Raw genomic sequence first — 20780 nt, 5'->3', positions numbered from 1 at the left:
TTCTCCTAATTTGTATGTTTTGTTTGCTTGCCAGAATGTCACTAAATCTATTACCATACTTGTTATTAAACTCTGGCTTTCAGTCACTTGCTTCTTGGGTGATTTCCCAATTTCTCCAGCATATAACCTCTGTCACTTGATTTGTTTGTTAGGTAGTTACTTAAGTGTTCTTTGAGATAATTGAATTTGCATTTCTGGTAGTTGAGGTGGAATGGTAATGAGATGATGGTGATATTGTTACAGACTGCACATCTGGAAAAGCAACCCTTAGAAATTCCCGTGTCAACTTGCGTATGTAAAACCTTAATCCTGTCCCGTTAAAATGATGAGGATAGGAATATAGTTCGAAATTTAGCACTTCTACTTTAAGTAAATTCACACCTGCATACAATTAACTGGTGAAGTGATTAGATTAGATTAGATTCCCTACAGTGTGGAAACAGGCCCTTCGGCCCAACAAGTTCACACCGACCCTCCGAAGAGCAACCCACCCAGACCCTACATTCCCCTACATTCACCCCTGACTAATGCGCCTAACACTACGGGCAATTTAGCATGGCCAATTCACCTAATCTGCACATCTTTGGACTATGGGAGGAAACTGGAGCACCCAGAGGAAACCCACGCAGACACGAGGAGAATGTGCAAAATCCACACAGACAGCTGCCAGATGCGGGAATTGAACCCGAGGCAGCAGTGCTAACCACTGAGCCACCATGGTCTGAGTGTTTTAAGATTTGATAATTAAATCCATTAATCAGAATTCAAAGTGAAATTATGTTGCAAGTCCAGAGAAACTGAATTGTTAACCTGAGAACAGCACAGTTCAGGGGAGCCTTAACAGAGAAATTCAAATTCTTAAGTCTTTTTGATACATTAAATGACAAGAAATTGCTTTGCACTGGCAGAAAGGTTGGCAAACAGAGGGTACACATTTAACGTAATTGACAAATGAACCCAAGGGACTGCAGAGAATTTCCTGGCTGTGATCTGGAATGGATTGTGGGATAGTTTTGAATTTGTTTCCATTGCTTAAAAAGCAAGAAATCTTGGTTTGAAAAGGAAATGGATAAATGCTTGAAAAGAAATAAACTGCAAGAAAGTGCAGTAGTGCTAACTGGATAGACCATTCAAAGAAACAGCTCAGAAATGAAAGATTGCAATATCTCCTTCTGCCCTCCAAAAGATTCTGTAATTTGAAGCATTTAAATATATATAAACAATATGTATTCATATTTTACAGATATACATATAATATATGGCTCCACATTATGTAAGAATAAGCCCAGGCAGGTTTAACATCAAATACTAGAGGAAATGATTTTTATTATATGTATTCAACCAAAGCATAACAATTTCCAGATGAGAATTGTTTGTTCATCTCATCATGCCACTCTGTTTAAAGTTCATGTTTTGATTGTTCTATCGTGGAACTCCTTCCACGCTATACCACGGCCAATTTGTATCCTTCTTTAAAGGTTGTTAACTCTCCCTCATAAAAACAAAAAAAACCAGCTCTCTTCAAAAGGTACCAACTGACAAAAACCTTCCTCAGGGTTCTGATTCTCAACCTGATAATGAAAATTGTTTTTATTCTAATCTCAATTCACATATTTCCCCATAGGTTGTGAGCTAAATATGCAAAGAAGCTCACAATGAACAGTTGACCTATTTCAGATTATAGATATTTGCCATTTATTTTGATATAGCCAGCAATAATTCATATCAATTATAACTTAACTTGGGATCAAAAGCACTGTCTGTCTTTTAATTGAATGTGGGATATAAGATTTTTAAATGAGTTCAGATCTGAAATTCTAAACTTTTAAAGTGCATGTTCTCTTCCTGTATACAATGACACTTCAAATTACGGAATGCTCATTTTGATGAAATACTCCAATGTAAATCTGCATAAGTCAATTATGAAAAACAGAGGAAAGCTTTGGAAAAGATATTAATTTACATTGATCATCAAAATCATAAGCCTTCCTTTCACAGTTTCCTCCTGATTTTATCTTTAATTGTTTGCTTCAGTCAAAAAGAAACCTGCTCTTCTATTTGAAAGTTTACGGATCTGTACACAGTATGACCAACACCATTTAAATGCACATACAATTGAGAATTATTGAAAGAGAGCTAAGATTGTTTGCTAAGGGAGAAGAATGTTGCCAGTGTAACGGGATCTACAGCATTCCTGCCTACCCTATTTCAACATGCAAAGAAACTTCTATTTAATGTGGAACTCCTGTTGGAATACGTCATCAGGTAGCAGAGATTAAAAGACTGCTGTTCACAGTCCTGTGAATGATAGGCTCAACAGATCCAATAAAGGAACAGCATTTCAAGGATAAGAAAAGACCATTCAACTAGGGAAGATCATCTGTTTTTATGTTAATCTTTTTTGCATGGCATTGGAACACCACCTACATAGAGTATTATTTAAATGGAGAAAATTGCAGAAAACTGCAACACAAAGGGACTTGGGGGTACTTGTGCATGAGACACAGAAAGCCAGCATGTGTGTGCAGTGAGTAATCTGGAAGGCTAGTGCAATGTTGGCCCTTATTTCAAGGGGTTGGAATAAAGAGTAAGGAATTCTTAGTGCAATTGTACAAGGTAGTGTTGAGGCCACATCTGGAGAACTGCGAGAAGGTTTGATCCCCTTTTTTGAGAAAGTATATTATTTCATTGAAGCTTGTTCAAAGAACATTGACAAGGATGATACTGGTGTGAAGGATTGCCTTATCAGAGAAGGTTAAATAGGTTTTGACACTACCACATTGGCATTTAGAAGAATGAGAGGTGTTCTCATTGAAACATATAGGATTCTTAAGGGTCATGACGGAGAAAATACTGACAGGATGTTCCCCTCTTGGGAGAGTCTCCGTCTAGAGGGCACAGTCTCAGAATTAAAGGGTGGCAATTTAAGTCTGGGGTGAGGAGGAACTTCTTGCCTCAAAGTGTTGTGAGTTTTTTGAACCCCTTGCCACAGAGAGCTGTTGGGGAAGAGTCCTTACGTACATTTAAGGCTGAGATAGATAGATTCTTGACCAGCTAAGGCATCAAGGGAAAGGGCAGGGAAGTGGACATGAGGAGTTTCAGATCAGCCACAATCCTATTGAATGGCAGAATAGGCTCAAGAGGACAAACAGCCTTCTCCTGTTTCTATTTCTTATGACCTTATGGTCACAAGTTCCTTTCAAACCACACACCACCCTGACTTGAAGTTATATCTCAGTTTCTTCACCACTGCAGGATCAAAATCTTGGAATTCCCTTTCTAACACATTATGGGAGTAGCTACACCAGATAGATGGCAACAGTTCAAGAAGGTAGCTTACCAGCATGCTCTCAAGGGCACCTAGTTGGACTGAAGTGTCAGTTTCTATGCTGTATGACTCTATGACTAGGGATGGACAACAAATGCCAAGCAATGCCTTGCTAGTGATGCTCGCATCCTGCGAAGTAATAAAAAAGATCTAACTCCATTCAAATCAGCTATAGGGCATGATTTTCCTTTTCTCCCCAAGTCTTGGGGCAAGTGTGTTATGTGGCACTTAGCAAGTTATCTTAACCAGTGAGAGAACCCACTGAACTGCTGGCCATTGAATCCATTAAGAGCTAACAGGCAATTGACAGCTATTATTTCATGCTATCGCAGGCCTCGACACTGGTGACTTGGGCTGCCAGAAGCTACCAGCCAATCAGAGGTCAGCAGGTTCTGAGCCTAAATCTGTCAGTCAAGGCCTATGTCTTGAGGGATCCGACGGTGAATAGTTACTTATTTTCTTCTCTAGGGATGAAGGTCGTGGGAAGAGGAAAGTCAGGCTTTCAGACACAACCGCCTTATTGCTCATCAGTGCCTCAAATTGCCTCAGATTCAGGCATTACCAGTCGCCTCATTTATCAGTTAGGAAATTAGCTATCTTTCTATCAGACCAAAGAGGCTGATGATTGGGGAGCTGGCAAGTTGAGGTCCTTGAGTGGCCATTGATTGACCACTTAGGACCTTAATTGGTGGTGAATTGATGCAGTTGCCCATGAGCTTTCTCACCCAACACTTAATTAAAGGGTGTTGATTTGTGGATGAATTTCTCGCCAGGACAAACACGCCCAATTATTTCCCTTTCTCACTAATTCTTCTATTAGGAAGAGGAAAATCACACCCATCATACTTTGTTTGTCTTTTCCATGGTATTGCTTTTAAGCATGCAATTCACTCACTTCCATTTCATGTCATCTAGTCTGACTTTGAGGTTAACTATGCACATATTGACCTGGATTAATTTTACAAGGAATGCAAAGCACAGGGATAGGCCATTCGGCCAAACTAGTCCATTTTTATTAATCTACACAATTTAATAGTATTTTGTTTACTCTCTAGACTGTGGAACTTATGATTCTTTAATCTTTCCAACTGTTCATCCCTTTTAAAACTTGTGCTCATTTCCATGGGATAGTTGGTTGCAGTTACTCCACATGAGCAGGATTGGTGTACCTGACACTGTTCCATTAGATCTTTGAGCAAGGGGACCAATACAAAACTCACTTTCATTTTAACTGTGAGGTTTTAGACCATTTATAGGTCATTCTGTCCACGTGAATCCTTGTGGTGACAGCTGTGCCTCATGTTACTGAATGTGTCAATCAAGACTGCTAGAGTAGGTCCTGCTCATTGAATTTCAGTAATGGGAACTCTGGATCAAGGAGTCTTCATCTTTAGCTCTGTTCCTGATCTGTTATTTGCTTTGGAAGAGAAGGTGGAGATCCTCCCACCTCTACTCCTAGTATTTTATGAGTTATTTTTAAAAATTTGTCAGTTTGCCAGCATTTAATACAGGCTTCACAAAAAAGAATTAAAAGAACCATAAAGTCTTCAGTCTAGAGAGTAGATAAAATACTATTAAATTGTGTAGATTAATAAGCATGGACTAGTTTGGCCGAATGACCTGTCACTGTGTTTTACACTTCTTGTAAAATAAATCCAGGCCAATATGACATAAACACTTACTATCTAATAATAATGGCCATGGAAAAATAACACTGAAGCTTGCATCATTCCTTCTAGTTTCCACTATTCTTGGACTAAGTGTCACATTCTTTTGCTCTTTTGATCCTAAACAAATTTTGTTTGATCTTATGTATTAGGTGCAGATAAAGTGCCTGGTCCATGGATATATAATAATAACATATATGTCACAGAGAGATGTACAGCACGGAAATAGAACCTTCAGTCCAACTTATTGATGTTGATCATATTTCCTAAACTAATTCAGCCCCATTTGCCAGCACATGGCCCATATCCCTCTACATACTTTCTATTCATACTGCCATCCAGATGCCTTTTAAATGCTATAATTGTACCAGCCTCCACCACTGCTTCTGGCAGCTCATTCCAAACACACACCTCCCTCTGTGTGAAAAGGTTATCTCTTAAGTCCCTTTTAAATCTTTCCCTTCTCATCCTAAGTCTAAGCCCTCTAGTTCTGAACTCCCCCACCCCAGGGAAAAGACCTTGTCTATTTACCCTATCCATGCCCCTCTTGTTTTTTTATAAATCTCTACAAGGTCATCCCTCAGCCTCCCACACTCCAGGGAAAACAGCCCCAGCCTATTCAGCCTCTCCCCATAGCTCAAACACTCAAACATCCTTGTAAATCTTTTCTGAACACTGTCAAGCATCGTTGTAAACAGCGTGGTTTTAGTGTGGTTTTAAAAATAGGAAACTTTCCTGAATTGAACTGCTGGCTGCAACCTCAATTTTCAGCTTAGCTCAGTTCATAGTGTAAAGACCACATCTTTTTTGTTTTTCTTTTTCTTTATTTCAGATTGTGGACCAGCATGAGAAAAGGATGCTGCTGTAAACCAAGGAGTGTGAAAAGAGTTCTGCACTTTTAAAAACAAGTTACTGGAACTCATTGTGAGTTTTCTTTCACACTGTTACTTTTGTTCAGGCAGTGGGGTAGATTTTGAGACGCAAAAGCACCCCATGTGTGGAGCAAGTTTCTCCCAGAGACAGACTGATGCTTTTTTTAAAAAATTAGATCCAAATTGAAAGAACTTGGATATGAAGATTAGAAATTTGAATGACTTGGAAGAAGCAAAGGGGAGCCTCATCCAAATGCTGTGGACTGGGTGCTACTGAACTGTAGTTCCCAATATTTTTTCCTTCACCCATTACATCCATGTTTGTTTGTAGTCTATGTCAGTCTGCATTGGTCTGTAGGGTATGAGTTTCAGCTACTAGAGATACATGTTGATAATTCATATTTTTGCTTTCCTATGGTTAGAATTGATTTATTTGTAATAAATAATAGTTCACATTAAGTATGGAAAGTGGGTCAACATTTTCTGTTACCCCGAGTACACCAGCCAAGTAAACTGGGGACCAGAGCTGATACCAGATATGAAAGGACTGTCTTATGAGAATAGTTAAGTAAGTTAGGTTTGTAATCATTGGAATTTAGAGGAATGACAGTTGATCTTATTGAAACATGCAAGATTCTTAGGGATGTAACAGGGTAGATGTAGAAAGTTTGTTTCCCCTTATGGGAGAGTCTCGAACCAGAGGCTATAATTCCAGAATAAGGAATCACACATTTAAGACCAAGGTGCGGAGGCATTTCTTTTCCCAGAGGGTAGAGATTCTGTGGAATTCCTCACACAAATGGCTATGGAGGCTGAGTCATTAAGTACATTCAAGGCTGAGACAGACAGATTTTTAATTAGTAAGGGAATCAAGGGTTGTAGGGAAAAGGCAGGAGGTGGTGTTAATGATTATCAGATCTGCCACAATCTCATTGAATGGCAGAGCAGACTCAATGGATTGAGTGACCTACTCTTGCTCCTACATCTCATGGTCTTTTGTGAGTGAAGACGGTTAATATTGGCAATGAACGGTCAGGCTGGTTCGGGACTTGGGGAGGATGCTCGTCGTCAGGTCCTAATTGTGAGATCAGTCAGCATCTAGCACTAACATGGTACTGAACCTGTCATTTGGCATCTCACAGGTCCTTTGAAAGTCTGCTTTTGACCATTCATAGCTGAGCATAGAATCAGAAGCATGAGTAACTTCCCCTCCCACCCCTGCCCAGCCCCCCTCCCCCCAACCATAATGCTGTTTAGATGCATCAGAATGAAACTTTTGACTTTCTTTAGTTGTTGTGAAGTTCATGGAATACTGTCAACCGCGTTGTTTGAAGAATTGTCACAAATTATTAGATTCAAAAGAGAATGGACTTTTGTAATGGGTTCAATATCATTTATAAATCTCTTAAAGGCCACAGAATGGAGCACTGGCAGAAGCAGGGGGGAACTTATATGCAGATGAAAAAAGAAGGCCCTCAACAAACAGCCAGACCCACGTCTGTCAATTCAGCCTTAGTCAACGGAATTTGAGATAGCTACAATTCACCAAGGAGATGATCACAGATACTGATACAGATCATTAAAACTGACTCTTCCTGTGGTCATAAAGGAGGGCAAGGACCGCACAGCCAGTTGCTCTCAAGGTCACCATTGTGGCTTAGGATCTTTCCAGGCAGGAGGTAATGTCAACACCAACTTCTCAGTTTTCAGTGCAATTGTGTTCCATTGAAGAAACAGAAGGCCTACAGAAAAGGGAAGGAGATTTCCTGGTCTTCTCTCCAAGCAATTCGAAACTGAGATGTGCAATAAGCCAGAATTTGAGCACAGACGTGAAGAAGAGTTATAAGGCTTGAAAAAGCTACAGGGACAGGGAGAGACCAATCTATGGAAAGGTTTGAACACACAACTGATCATTTTAAAATCAAATCATTTTCAGACCTGGCGCTAATGTAAATGAGTGGGCACAGGGCAAGTGAATTGCAGTTAGTACAAGTCAGAATGCAGACAGCAGAATTTTGCAATATTCCAAGTTCATAGATAAGAGGGTGACTGGTACACAATGCTCCCTCTGTGTGGCTGCACAGATACTTTGAGGGTCTGTACACACTGATGGGGGTTGAGAGGGTTAAGTTATTCCCAGCACTGAGTTCTGGTTTCAGTAGTTGCTGCCAAACACAGAGCTCAGAGGTCACACAGAAAAACACAAAATCCGAGGCTATATATTAGAATAGTCAAATCTAAAGATATTAAAGGCTTGAGGGGTTTTCAGAACGTGTTAAGACAACGGTGAAATTGAGCAACGTTACAGAGGTGGAAAGAAGTAAATGGTCTCAATGATAGACAGGACATAGGGTCAGAAACTCATCTCAATATCATTAAAGTGACTCAGTTCAGATGTGGCGATGGACACAAAGTATTAACTAGATTGTAGGGATAGAAACCTGGGAATAAACCTACTTCATAATTATATCCTCCTACTCTAACACTGTATTAGCCACCCAATCAAAACACTCAATACTAATTAGTACAAATTCCAATTATTCTATACTCTGCCTCCTCATAAAGGATTGAAATTGCCTAAAATCATTTTGCTTTGGATTGTTAATATCGATTTGGAAAAACAAACCCTTGTGTCATCAATTTGACCTTGATGTACAACTCAAGGTTGGAACAACTATGCCTCTATGCTCTCAAACCCTAGAAAAACACATTATAACATTAGCAAAAGAATTGCTTTAATATTTTTCTAACTTGGAAACTACATTCTGTTGACAAAAAATAAAATAGGATGGATATGAAAATAAATGTCCTTTACCACTTGATTGTTTCACGCAAACAGACGTGTACATTCATAAATGCCTCAGTAACCTTAAGCTGCATATCTTTTTTTTTGTTGTTAATATTGATCTTAGGACATTTGGTTCTGTTAAGGGCAAACCTTCCAAATCCCCCTCTAACACTAGAAAGACAAGGGCAATAGATGCATGGGAGAATACATTTGCAGTTTCCTCTCCAAGCCATTCACCATCCAGACTTGAAAATATATCGTTGTTCCTTCACCATCACTGGGTCAAAATGAAGCAAGATTGGATGGGCCTGGCCTTGTATCCACTGGAGTTAGAAAAGTAAGAGGTCGTTTGGTTGAAATAAGTAATATCCTGAGGGCTTTTAACAGGGTAGATGTAGAGCGATATTTCCCATAATGGAAGAATCTAGAGTCACAGGTCACTACAGAATAAATCAAGTTTTTCTTCACTCAGAGGGTCAAGAGTCTTTGAAATTCTTATCCTGAAAAGGTGATAGAAGAAGAGTCTTTGAATATTTTTAAGGCAGAAGTATATAGATTCTTTTTAAGCAAAGGAACGAAGGGGTATCACAGGTATGTAAGAATACAGATTTGCGTTTACAAACAGGTCAGCCACAATCTTATTGAATGCACCAGGCTCTAGAGATTTGATGTACTGGAGTGGTTCAAGATGGCAGCTCACTGCTACCTTCTCAAGGGCAATTAGAGGAAAGCAATAAATGCTGCCACAGCCAGCAATGCCTCCATCCCATGAATGAACAAAAATATATAGGTGCAATTTAGTGTTTTAAAAATTAATGGGAATGTAAAATGGGTCTATTGGACTCATCTTTCACTATACGTTAATCCAAATATAATCAAAGGAGAATTGTTAGCAACAAATAATGGCCTTGTTAAAATCTTATTTTAGAAATGCATATTTTTGCTCAGCTGGAATACAAATACATCTTGAATTTCCATCCTTATGCCTTGCACCAGTATTAAAATAGCTTATTGGAACCTTTTTGACCTTTTCTTTGTAATCTTATCATTAAACCATCAATTTAATCAAGGCAGACTAGTGATCAATTAGGTATTTTGGAATCAGTACTCAGAGTACTCCTCATAATTAGGAATTCCTACTTTGGTTAAAATTGAGAAATTCAGGCTCAACATAAGGCAAAGTGCCTGGTTCCCTGTCTGAAGGTCTCATGTTTGTGAGTTATATGCAGGATTGTCACCTGCACAGATTTAGTTTAATAAGTTGGACCAGTGTTTGTCCAGCTACTAATTGTCGAGTAAATGCACTCAAAAAACATTCCATGTTAAGGCGTGGATGGAGGGTGGAGAGAAAGAAACATCAATTAACTGACTCACAGCTCCCTTTATTATTAAATTAATTATCCTTTTACAGTGTTTTCACAATTGTTCTATTAACTATCAATTACACTGAAACTCATATTGTTCTTTGGATAAACAAAGTTTTTAAAAACTCTAAAATTAAAAAAACAAGTATGTCACCAACCTATGAGTGATCTCTAAATGGCTTTAACCTGTGATTTCTGTATAACATTAACATCCATGCTATTGAAATTTCTCATGTAGCTGTTCGTACATGGAGCACAACTGTTTTTCTTGTAAACAGACTGAACCAATGCAGCATTTGGATTACTATGTTAGAAGGTAACATAAAAGAAAGTACATTATGAAGAAGGGTCACTGGACCTGAAACATGAACAGTGCTTTCTCTGTACAGATGTTGCCAGACCTGCTGAGTTTTACCAGAAATTTCTGTTTTAGATTCAGATTTCCAGCCTCCACAGTTCTGTTTTTTATTAAATAGCTAAATAAACTTTACTCTTTAGTATTCCAAATCACCCAAACAAATTCTCAATTATACTTTGAACCACTGAAGTTTTTGATTCCAGCACCTCAATTGGTAGATTACTTCAAATGTTTGCTGTTGCGTGCATTTTTTCCTCTAACATTAGTTTTATTTATATTTTTCAGTACGTCTTTTCTAGTCCCACTTATCAACTGACTCACTTGGAAGTAATATTTTATGGTCGTTGTATCTGCTCCATTCAATATTAGGTTAAGGAATTATCTTCGTGTCCAACTATATGTGCAACACAACACAAACACTTCGCCAAAAGTGCAGGCTACGCAAAATTGGAGCATCTGTAATATCAGATCAAACCATTGTACTAAGAACACCAGCTGTGCCCAGGGACCATTCAAAGAGGTCATACAGATCACCAACAGGATTCCAGTTCCAGACCTATGGTAAGTCTGGGAATTGTTGGAAGAAGATTTTTCTCCCTATTATTCCAAAACCTTCAGTCACATGAAATATTTTCCTTATAACTACTCTTGTTCCATTCTGTAATGACCTCAAATGCCTCTATTAATGAGTCCTTAGGTGTCTGTATTTCTGCTGAAAAAGTGGCAGAACAAAAGTCTTTGAATATATTTAAGGCAGAAATAGTAAATTCTTTTTTTAGCAAAAGGTTATAACGGGTAGTTGGGTAAACAGATTTGTGGTCACAAACAGGTCAGCCATGATCTTATTGAGTGGTGTATCAGGCTCAATAGGCTGAATGGCCTACTCCTGCTCCCAATTCATGTGTCTATTTACGGTCATAAGGAACTCAATCACCCCTTCCCCACACTGTACTGGAGTGGTTCAAAAAAATAGCTCACTGCTACCTTCTCAGGGGCAATTAGGGGAAGGCAATAAATGTTGCACCAGCCAGCGATGCCCACATCCCATAAGTGAATAAATAAAAATATGTATTTGCAAGTTATTGCTTTAAATATTAATGGGAATGTAAAATGGGTCTATTGGATTCTTGTTTCATTATACATTATGTTCTGTTTTACTTGCAATCCAAAACCTAATCAAAGAAGAACTGTTTGCGATAAAAAATGGTCTTGTTAAAATCTTACTTTAGAAATGCATATTTATGCTCAGCTGGAATACAAATGCAGTTGCATCTTAAATTCCCATCCTTATGCCTTGAATCAGCATTAAAATAGTTTATTGAAACATTTTTCAACCTTTTCTTTCTAAACATTTCATTATACCATTGTAGCAAGTCTTTCTAGGTGTCTGTACTTCTTTCAGGAGCATTGCAAATGAAACAAGATGCAATATAAACATCTTGCCCACAGTGTGAAGTCCAAAACGGTGCATTACAACTGTGGTATAATTAAGGTTTCATATCACTCATGTTCTATTTTTATTCAGTTGTAGAACATGGGCATTGTTGGCTGGCCGGTATTTATTGCCCGTTCCTAGTTGCCCTTGAGAAGGTGGTGGTGAGCTGTCTTTTTGAACCGCTGCTATCCACATGCTGTACGTTGACACACACAATGCCCCTGGGAAGGCAATTCCAGGATTTGATCCCATGACAGTGAAGGAATGGCAATATATTTCCAAGGTAAAAACAATGACTGCAGATGCTGGAAACCAGATTCTGGATTAGTGGTGCTGGAAGTGCACAGCAGTTCAGGCAGCTCCTTGGATGCTGCCTGAACTGCTGTGCTCTTCCAGCACCACTAATCCAGAATATATTTCCAAGTCAGGATGGTGAGTGGCTTGGAGGGGAACTTACATGTGATGATGTTCCTGTCCTTCTAGATGGAAGAGATCATGGGTTTGAAAGATGCTTCTTAGGATCTTTGGTGAATGCCTGCAGTGTACTTTGTAGATAATACTACTGCTGCTACTACTAATCGTCAGGGATTGAGGGAATGGATGTTCATGGATGTGATGCCAATCAAGCAGGTTGCTTTGTCCTGAATGGTCAAGCTTCTTGAGTGCTGTTGGAACTGATTCCATCCAGGCAAGTGGGGAGTATTCCATCACACTCCTGACTTGTGCCTTGTAGATGGTGGATAGGCTTTGGGGAATCAAGAGGTGAATTGTTTGCCGCAATATTCCTAGCTTCTGACCTGCTCTTGTAGCTACTACATTTATGTGGTGAGTCTAGTTTTTAGTTAATGTTAACCTTGAGGGTGTTGATATTGGGGAATTCAGTGACAGTAACCCCATTGATTGTCAAGGGGCAGTGGATAGCTTGTCTCTTATTGAAAATGGTCATTGCATGGCATTGTGTGGCATGAATGTTACTTGCCATTTGTCAGCCCAACTCTGGATATTGTCCAGATCTTGTTGCACTTGAACATGTACTGCTTCAATATCCTGAATAGTGTTGAACATTGTGCAATGATCCCCACTTCTGACTTATAATGGATGGAATGTTATTGATGAAGCAGTTGAAGATGGTTAGATCTAGGACACTACCATGAGGAACTCTTGCATAGATGTCCTGGAACTGAGATGACTGACCTCCAATAACCACAACCATCTTCCTATGTGCCAGGTATGACAGTGATCAGTGGAGAATTTGCCCTTGATACCCATTGTTTCCAATTTTGTTAGATCTCCCCGAAGCCACATTCGGTCAAATGTGGCTTTGATGTCAAGGGCTGACACTCTCATCTCACCTCTGGAATTCAGCTCTTTTGTCCATGTTTGAACCAAGGCTGTAATGAGGTCAAAAGCTGAGTAGGTGCTGCTGGATAGCACTGACGATGGCACCTTCCATCACTTTACTGAGGACCAAATGTAGGCTGATGGGATAGTAATTGGCAGAGTTGGATTTGCTCTGTATTTTTGTGTGTAGGACATAAGTTGGGGCAATTTTCTGCATTGTTGGGTAGATGACAGTGTTGTAACTATATTGGAACAGCTTGGTTAGGGGAGTAGCAAGTTCTGGAGCACAAATCTTCATACTATTGCTGGAATGTTGCCAGGGCCCATAACCTTTGTCGCATCCAGTGCCTTCAGCCTTTGCTTGATATCACATGGAGTGAATTGAACTGGCTGAAGACTGGTATCTGTAATGCTGGGAACCACTGGAGGAGGCCAATATATGATTCTTGCCATGTACCTAGTACAACATTTGTATTTTTATGGTATTGTTATTCTGTGTTGCTTTTAGCATCTAAAAAACCTCTACCCTATATATCTCTACCTTTTATACCCTAGACATTATGAAGACTTTTCTAATTAAAAGTATAATAATTTCTTTTTTTTCACCTCAATTACTGCCATTGAAATCCATCCACAATGTCTTGCCAACAACACCTTGTTGTCTTCCAACTTCTATGGTCCACTGGATTAGTTACACGGTTCTAAATTTCATATTGTGTAAAATTTTGGACAACATTAAACATATATATCCAATTCCAGTAACACTGCGAAACTACTTTTTACTCCTACTTTATGTACCTCCTTTCTAACTGTATTAATGCTATTTCCTACTCACACCCTAATTCTTAATTGTGGTTGTCAAGACACCTTGTCAAATGTTTTCTGAAAGTATGTGTACATTGCCTCACTGAATCCATAATTTAATGTTTGAGTACATTTTGTATAGATTAATATTACACGGTTCTGGCTATACATTCCAAAGTTAGCTCAGATTTTTGATGGAGTGCTCTCAAATTCCAGTATCAGTACATGTATCTGAACACTGGTAGCACCTACCGTAGAAAAAAGCTACATTTGGGGATATTATTGAAGTCACTATTAAGGCTACAGATTGAAAAATTAGATTAGATTAGATTACTTACAGTGTGGAAACAGGCCCTTCAGCCCAACAAGTCCACACCGACCCGCCGAAGCGCAACCCACCCATACCCCTACATGTACCCCTTTTTACCTAACACTACGGGCAATTTAGCATGGCCAATTCACCTGACCTGCACATCTTTGGACTGTGGGAGGAAACCGGAGCACCCGGAGGAAACCCACACATACACGGGGAGAATGTGCAAACTCCACACAGTCAGTCGCCTGAGTCGGGAATTGAACCCGGGTCTCTGGCGCTGTGAGGCAGCAGTGCTAACCACTGTGCCACCGTGCCGCCCACTAAACAATACCATAAAAATGTTTAATAAAAATATATGGTTCAGTTCCACAGGCAAGAGAGGTGTCTATTCATTCATCAGAACTCATGTATCTATCTGACAATGAGCTCTGCAAATTACCCTAAATAAAATTGTGCAGTGTTTTACAAAACCTACACATTCATCTTCAGTTTCTAATCTTGGCCCTTTGCTTGTTGTCAATAAACTTTTATTTGGGTTCCACTCAATACTTCTTGTAACATCTGGGGTTATTTTATGATTGTTCTGGAAATTGAGAACATATAGAATCTAAGGCTGTATTTATTATGTGACCCAGTATCACCCAGTAAATGTTATCATCCAACGGACGAAATTGGGCGAGCTAATTGTCAGAGATGATGGATGAGAAGAGAGATTTTGTTTTTTAAAAAGTCATGATTTACTTATATAGTGCAACTGAGCCACTTTCACTTTTAATATTTCTGATTTACAACTTAGATTTCTCAACAGCACTTTATACCCAGTGGATGCATTGACTATGATGTTCCCAAGTTCAATCGATTCAGAAAGGTCCCAGCTGATTTGAAGTTGGCAAATGCAACACCAATGATCAAGAAGAGAGGGTGAGAGAAAAGAGGGAACAACAGGTTAGTTAGCCTGACATCAGTCATTGGGATAGTGCTGGAATCCGAATGGCAGAACAGGTTTAACGAGCAACATGGTCTTCTCCTGCTCCTTTGTTATATTTTCATGTTCTCATCAAATTGAACAGAAACAATTGCATGATTCTTTATACTTATATTTTAATCTCAGAACTGATTTAGCCAGATTCAAATATCTTCCTGTAAAACCATTGTGCAGAACTAATCTTTGCACTGAGAAAACCATAGTATAATTAGAAAAAAATCAACAGGATGTATGAATACAAATTTAGTAGCGTGCTTGGAAAATATAAGTAGCATAGATAAAGGTGAATCAATATAGGTGGTATATTTTAATTTTCAAAAAGGTGCTATTCTAAAGGTTAATACACAACATAGAGCTGGGGGAGATATATTAATATGAATAGAGAATTGGTTCATGGGCAGCAAGCAGAGAGTGGGTTAAATGGGGCATTTTAGAGTTGGGCAGGCTATGGAGTGCCACAAGGATTAGTGTAGGGGCCTTAGTTAGTTACAATCACTATCAGACAAAGAGGTTGAGAGGAATGTATCTATATTTGCCAATGAATCAAAGCTAGGTGGGAATGCAACCATGAGAAAGACACAAAGAGAGTGCAGAGAGATATAGGCAGGTTAACAGAGTGGGCAACAAGGGGATAGATTGGGCAAAATTTTGAGTTTATTCACTTTAATCGTAAGGATAGAAGAGCAAATGTTTTAAAAAGGAGTGAAATTTATAAAGGTTCATATTCATTCTTTGATGTACTTGAGCAAGAAACAAAAACCTAGCATTAAAGTACAGCAAACAATTCAGAAAACAAGTGGCACCTTGGCCTTTATTGCAAAGGAGTAGGAATTCGGAAATAAGTAAGTTTTACTACAATTGTAGACGGTTTGCTAAGACCACACCTGGAATATTGTGTGCAATTGTTAAGGAAGTATATATTGGCATTTGAAGGCAGCACAGGAAACATTCACTAGCTTGAATGTCCTGGAATTAATGGGTTGTCCTATGGTGACATGCCACACATGGACCTTGGAGGTCTGTGCAGAAGAAAAAGTAATTGGAAGGTATGTAGATGCTGAGAGGATTTTTTTTTCAACTGGTTGAGGAATCTAGAATAGAGGGCAAGTTTCATTTAACAATCCTGGAGCATTGAATTCTCTATCCCTTTACATGAAGAAATTTCTCCTTGTTTCAGTCCAAATGATTTTTATTTAGTTATTTATTCATGGGATGAAGGTGTCACTGGCTGGGATGAATATAAAATGAATGAGTATTTTAAAATTTGAGTTCTAATTGCTTTCTGCAACTGTGTGTGAGCTTTATCTGATTCTTGTACTGCGACACCGAATCCCTCAGTTCTTTATCTCCTGCAATCTCTCTTCACTCCTTCTCTAGATTTCCTTAGAGACAGAAAAAACTGCAGATGCTATAATCCAAGGAAGACAAGCAGGAGGCTGAAAGAACACAGTAAGCTAGGCAGCATCAGGAGGTGGAGAAGTCGACATTTCAGGTGAGGGAGGCAGAGAACCTCTACAAAATGGGCATCCTTTGAAGAGACTTTGCAGTGTTGACTTCTGCAGTTCCTGATGCTGCCTGGCTTGCTGTGTTCTTCCAACCTCCTGCTTGTCTCTAGACCTTCTGCCAAAATGTACATGTTCATATATCCCTGCATCATACTCCATGTGCCAATTTTTTGCCCACTGATGTAAACTGTCTATATCCCTTTGCAGACTCTTTCAATCTCCCTCCTGACAGCTTATTTTCCTACCTATTTTCATGCCACTGGCAAATTTAGCTGCCGCATTTGTCTCCTCATTCAAATCATTGATATAGGTTGTAAATAGCTGAGGCCTCCAGCAACAATTACTGTGATACTCCACTGGTTACATCTTGCCAACTTGTAAAAGACCCATTTATGTCCATTCTTTGCTTTTTGATAGTTAACCAATCCTTTCTCCCATACTTTACTAATACTGCCTACACAATACATTCTTGTCTGGTGTAGCAAACTTTAATATAGTACTTTATCCAATGCATTTTGCAAATCTAACTACACCACATCTATTGGTTCCACATGAATGTCATTTGAGTAAGAAATCGTAAATACAATTTCCATTTCACAAAGCCATGTTGGCTCTGCCTGATTACAGCATGAATTTCAAAGGTAACCTGCCATTAACAACTTAAAAATAGATTCCAGCACCTTTCCTAACAGATGTTAGTCTAACTAATCTATAATTTCTTGCTTCCTGCATTTTTCCCATTTGGAATAAAGGTGTTACATTTGCTATTTTACAATCTGCTGACAACCTTACAGATTTTAAGAGATTTTGTAAGATTATAAACAATGAATCTACTATCTGGGCTAGCATTTCCATAAAACCCTAGGATGCAGGCCATCTGATCATGGGGATTTGTTAGCCTTTACATCCAACAGTTTTTCCAGCTTCTTTTTCCTGGTGGTGGTGATTGTTTTAAGTCCATCTCCCCCATTGCCCCTTAATTTCTACCATGAGGGCAGACACAAAATTCACTAACTTAATGAGCTGGTGAAGTCACGATGGGTTGAATGGTCTTCTTCTCCGTCAGAACACATTTGTGATTCTGTGAAATATCTGTTCAATGCCTCTGCCATTTCTTCATTTTCCATTATAATGGAGAACAAATATGACTTGAAGAAGAAGGGAGTAATATCAGAGATGTTAACTCTGTTACTCTCTACACAGATGCTGGCAGATCTGCTGAGTTCTTCCAGTACTTTATGTTTTTATTGCAGACTGTACTTGTTCATAGTTATATTTTAATCTCAGAGCTATAATACAGATATAAAAAGCTTTAAAATGCCTTTCTTCAAAATATTATGAACTTTGCACTTGTCAATTTTACAATTTTTTTCTTCTTTCAAATTGATTACAATTCTACACACTAGCATATATGTAGCATGAAATGCAAAATCATTCCTACTTCACAAAATTTACTATTGCCATTTGGGTTCAAAGTGCCAATTGTGATGTCAAACACACTTTTTTCCCCTTTCTATCCAAATTACTAACAAATAGTTGGTTGCCATTCAGACACAAAAACATACAGGTCAATGTGTGCTTTCGGATATTAAACCATCACCTTTGCCTTGACAAAGGAATGAAGACTGGCTTGGTTGCCAAGTTATTCAGTAATTCACATAGGAAGTCTGATGCTAGAGAACCCATCCAAGACTACACTATAGCAAATGAGGATAAAAACTGATATTATATAACAAATATTTTACCTGTCACATATCACAGTTTTCCCTTATGATGTGGAATTACCATTGGCTCAAACACAATATTTTAGCAGGCACAAGTCAGTCTCTTACCTGCAGTGACTGTCTCAGGAGTTCACCACAGTGGTAGCACAGTACTGTCTCTCTCTCTCTCTCTCTGTTGTGTAGGTGAACTGAAGCAGTAACACCCTCTGCCTTCCTTCCTGCTTTTGCTGTTTCCAAAAGTCATCGGGCAGGTTTATCAGAGAATAGGGTGGGTGTGTTTTAAAAGTCCCCTCCGGGAGGAGCCTGAATCCTCACACAAACACACAGGTTCTGTCAGATATGCAGATTCTGAAAGCGCAGTCATGAATTTGGACTATTCTTATCATTCCAGCTAACTGTTTCTTCCAAAGTTTTATTTTGCTTGTGGAAAACTTAGAAAAAGTGCTGGAGTCGTACTGCCTGAGACTGTACTTCACAGAACTGTTTTAACTGGAAATTTCCAGCAAAAATAAGTATTTTTAAAAAAATGTTTACCACTCCCTTGATTGTTTACAGCCCACCTGGAAAGACCACTGTCTGAGGTTTTCCTGCTGAAGTTACATGGGGGTCCATTCAGTTATCGGACCATCTTAGTGCCTCAAATGAATGTAAATATAGTTTTGTATGTTTAAGAGATGTCTTTGGCTTGTTTGGATAGAGTCAAATTCCAATGGTTCTTTGTTTCCTTGACATGCTACTGTACAGAACCGAACTGCATGTGTGACTATGAATGTATACAATGATATTTTTTCTGTATAAAGTATATTTTTGAAATTTAAGAAAAATGTACAGGTCACCACTGAGTTTCCTGACAAGTCTCAGAATTGATAGGATCCAACAATCTGTCAACATGCTATTCCTGGTCGTGAACTCATTTTTGGAAGTTTGCACAAAGGCATCAAGTTTCAAAGGGTTGTAATATCTTCCATGATCTGATAAATGTTCACATTTACAAGCAAGCAATGGCTACTTGGTTTATAAGTAGCAGAGAGTTGGTGGATGTATATTGAGCAAGGGACATCATGTCTTCATGGTCAAAAGAAGAGGAGTGAACTGAGAAGAAGGGAATATTTCCTCATAACAATTCTTCTTATACACCTCTGAAAATTCTGAAGGTATAAGTTTTTAGTGATACGTTATTCAGCCCAGAAGAAGGCCTGGGTTTAACCCCTCGAGGTGATTTCAGGAAGTGTAGACACTACCATTTCTGGTCAAAAGAAGCAAAGATTCATTCTCTCTCAAGAATGTTATCAGTAAACCTGGAAATGTGCACACGTTTGATCTGGGCAGCAAATATCTCAGCTTGGCTTAACCTTTTCATGTATTTGTTTTTGATGCAAACAGAAGTATTGTATAACTGCCGATGTCCACTTGACCAGGTAGCAAGGTATTAATTGAACATCAGGTAAGAAGAAAAGGTAATGTCCAGAAATACAATGCACATTTGGTATCACACATAGGTCATAGAAACACAAAAGGAGGCCATTCAGTTCATCAAGTCCATGACAGTACATTTGTGGAAAAATCTAGTCAGTCCCACTACCTCACTCTGACCTCATAATGCTGCAAGTGTGACTTAGATTATTTACTGAAAACCTGGATTGGAATGTAAACCTGAAATGTTTGACTCAGAAGCAAGAATGATACAAACTAAACAAAGCCACCAATTAGAGGGATGGAAAAAATGACAAGCATTCAAAGTGGGATATTCAATGAGCTACAGGAGAACATGCTGTTTCCACCATGCATCAATACAGCAAATTGTCCATTACATGGGGCAGAGTGGCAGAGCAGGTGAACAGCAAGAACATTACCCTCAGGACATGGCTGTGAAACAGGGATAGGTTCAATAACTACACAAGGCTTTGTAAAGTAAGTCTCTTAATTCATATATCTCATTAGTTACTTCCTTAGCTTTATATGGCCCTGAAGCCCCAGCATTCAGCCCCCTGACATTCTCCATCTCCAATTCCCCCACACCTCATCCCTTTCCAGGTATTCTTGCATAGCTGCGTACACTTGCTTCTCCTCCTATCATTCCTATAACAACACCATGTACCAGTTACCCTCCTTGCTCACACAGGTACACTGGTGCAATAACCTCTGTCGCATCCTCTGCCATAATTCACACACCAGCAACACTACTTGACCCTGACAAGCACACCCTCAAATAACATTGACACAATCCATTCTTTCCTGCAGGGCATCATGCAAATAATTATGTTAAGCAGGTACCCAAAGTTGGATAACACCA

The 20780-nt window shown here is 39.0% G+C and overlaps 1 protein-coding gene across 1 annotated transcript in view; it reads right to left on the bottom strand.

The window, feature by feature from the left end:
- si:ch211-125o16.4 (neuroblast differentiation-associated protein AHNAK) overlaps positions 1 to 18772 on the bottom strand; it is a 48004-nt gene extending 29232 nt beyond the window's left edge. The window contains exon 1 of the mRNA XM_043696757.1: positions 18596 to 18772. The gene's annotated coding sequence lies outside the window, so the exon portion shown is untranslated. The remainder of the gene's footprint in view (positions 1 to 18595) is intronic.
- Positions 18773 to 20780: the final 2008 nt, after the last annotated feature.

This window comes from Chiloscyllium plagiosum, chromosome 9 (genome assembly GCF_004010195.1).
Source record: "Chiloscyllium plagiosum isolate BGI_BamShark_2017 chromosome 9, ASM401019v2, whole genome shotgun sequence".
NCBI classification, from domain to species: Eukaryota; Metazoa; Chordata; class Chondrichthyes; order Orectolobiformes; family Hemiscylliidae; genus Chiloscyllium; species Chiloscyllium plagiosum.
Note: the sequence above shows the minus strand (reverse complement) of the source record. Positions and strands in the feature narration are given on the sequence as shown.